Raw genomic sequence first — 2,923 nt, 5'->3', positions numbered from 1 at the left:
AGCTGCTTAACAAGGTTTCTACTAGCACTCCAACCTTTTTAGGGACTTCGGAACGAAATTTCATTTATTGACAGTTGCATCATTCACAATTGCTAGGATATATTGTACCCAGTAGTACCTTGTGGTCCTGTTTTTTTCAATGCGTTCATATGCAGCGTGTCTGTTACCTGGTTCCTTTAAGACATTCACCACGATTGAGCCAGCACACATGTACGACAAAAATGATACCCGTTCCATTTCCTTCAAAACCCTCGTCGATTTTATAGCGTAGCTCAGGCATAGTAGACGCTGGATTATCGGCAATTTGGCCTTTGATATCGGCCCATATCAGCTCAATTGGTTGCAACTCAGGGTGATACGGTGGCGAATGGTACACCAGGTGTCCGTGCAAACTGGCAAGCTCAGTAGATCTATAAATTGGCTTCGGCTTGCTCGCTCGAACCAACATCATCAACTGCTTTGGTGTAACTAGAGTCATACCAAATTTCTAAATAATAAAACAACATCAGGTTAATAAATATCATCAGTAATATCAATTTGTACGAACCATTATTCTCCAACCACTCCTGAATATCACTCTTAAGCGACCCAGAATTCAGAGTGGGGTTTGTTTGGCGTTTGTGATAGCTAGCCCCGTCCATGTGAATAGTCCATGGTCCATACTTGGACGCCAAGATATCACTCAGATTCGCAAACCACTTCTTGAATTGTTCCGTGTTGAAGTTGCCGTGATAATCATCATCGTGCTTGCGTTTTAAGTTGGACTGCCAAACCTCTTTTGATTCCTTAATCAATTCACCAACAATTCCGCTCTTCTCTCGTCGGAGTATACCAGCAGCTACAACGCAAAATCTTTTAATAATTGTAAGATAAATTACTTTGTTTTTTAATAATATAAGTAAAAAAATTGACACACGCACCCTTTCGTCTATACGATTTCACGAAATAACTGGTCCACCGACGTTGGTATGTCTGCGATAAGCTATCGCATGGCGACATGGTAAGCTCATCGACTTCGCAAACTCACAGCCGCAATTCCAATCGTCGACACGCAGACGATGCACCTTAAGGAGACCTTGGACTTTAATGACACAGGAATCCTTCAGGACTTCCTCAAAGTTGTATCGAGAGGACTTCTCCAGACCTTCAGCATACTGACGCTCGATCCGTCTCGCGACGTAATGCGTAGTGAAGCGAAGAACAGTAGACATCTCCTCGTCGTAGTTTGAATCGCGAATTTGTCCAATGCGAGTCAACCGATATTCATATTCTTTCTGCTTCCTCCGATCAAAAGAAATCAACGCCTTGATACACTTCGCCATACTCATGGATCCGTCCCCTTCTTCCTTAAGTTTTCAAAAAGGCTATCTAGCCTGTTGCTCGTGTGATTGGTGAAGTGGGGGAACAAAGCCCGTAGATATATTACCCAACGATCCGTGCTCGAGTGCCAATTCTTCTCGAAATAGTTGAAGATTCGGTCCTTACCACATCGTTTTCAGATGGCCTTCAAGGATTCGTGAGCCTCGTTGTACTTATCCTCAGAAACGGCGTATACCATCTTGTGCACTGCGGCGTCCACTTGGCTTGCGTCGTCGGACGATATTGTACGGAACTCCGGTTTTGACCTCATTCCTTGAGGTATTTGACCACATGAAAGTGACAAATAATAAATCTTGCCTCAGGGAAATTCGCCTCCAGCACCCTTATCTCGCTCAAATCCTTGTCAACAACGATCACACGCAGCAACTTTATGCGCGCTGGATAGAACCTATTGAAATAGGAAATGGTTCGTTCCATGTGTCAATTCCTATTAGCTTTGATAAGAGACTGCTGAACAACTGCTCCCTCCTCGAACTCGTTCATGCCCATAAATGTAAGTAGCTGATAATTGTATCTACAAAAAACATGGATAATATCCTGGATTAGTCCTGTACAAATCCAGTATTACTCTTTCGAAATAACAGACACGTACCGATTCGTCTTGTGGCTACAGTCGACGAGAAGAACTTCACTTAAACGGGCAAACACCCTCCGCATGTGGGCACTCGATAGCGATATCACTCCAGTTTCTCCATAATAAGTGTCTGCCACAGTCGAAAGGTTTTCAGGATCAGCAGCCGCAAAGAGCGCAAGTTCTCTAGCCGTCGCCTCGTTATCATTCACGTTTGTCCCGGAGGAGATGTGATCTCAAACTAAATTATCAAAATCTGCCTGCACGACGTTCTGGTACGTATTCCAAGAGATAGCCATATATTCGAGAGCGTTTCGCGCCAGCTTCCAACATCCCCTGCACACGGGCACATACCACTGGGTCAAAAACACCTCGTGACTTGGGATACGTAGCAAAAGCGGCTGGAGAAACTTGGTGGTTGTGCGAGAAGACTCCACGTTTCACTTGTAGCTTCACGCGCAAAATTCCACAGGATCACGAATTGAAACGGACAGTTGGTCAGCCGGATGTGCTACCGTGGCCGGCTGCTTTCACTGCGGGACTTCCGCTTCTTTCAGACGTGAGTGCAGATGTAGGTGCGCTGATAGGGATCGACTCCCTCTCGAACCAGCTGATTCTCATCCACGCCTTTCTTAGTCTTCTTTAGTAACTTGTTTCGCTCAGCGCATGACATGCGGACTTCCGCTTCTTTCAGACGTGAGTGCAGATGTAGGTGCGCTGATAGGGATCGAATCCCTCTCGAACCAGCTGATTCTCATCCACGCCTTTCTTAGTCTTCTTTAGTAACTTGTTTCGCTCAGCGCGTGACATTGTCTCCTTCACGGGTATAACCTGCATCGTTCGCCGACAGTAATCGATGAAGTACGACTGCCAGGCTTCCCAGCTGGCATGGTACTTCACGGGCGGGTCTACGGCCACAGTGAAAGACTTCCAAAACTCGCCCAAGCACGTGGACCAAACCTCTGCCATCTG

Source organism: Phytophthora infestans, genomic scaffold (assembly GCF_000142945.1).
Source record: "Phytophthora infestans T30-4 supercont1.12 genomic scaffold, whole genome shotgun sequence".
Classification (NCBI taxonomy): Eukaryota; Oomycota; class Peronosporomycetes; order Peronosporales; family Peronosporaceae; genus Phytophthora; species Phytophthora infestans.
Note: the sequence above shows the minus strand (reverse complement) of the source record.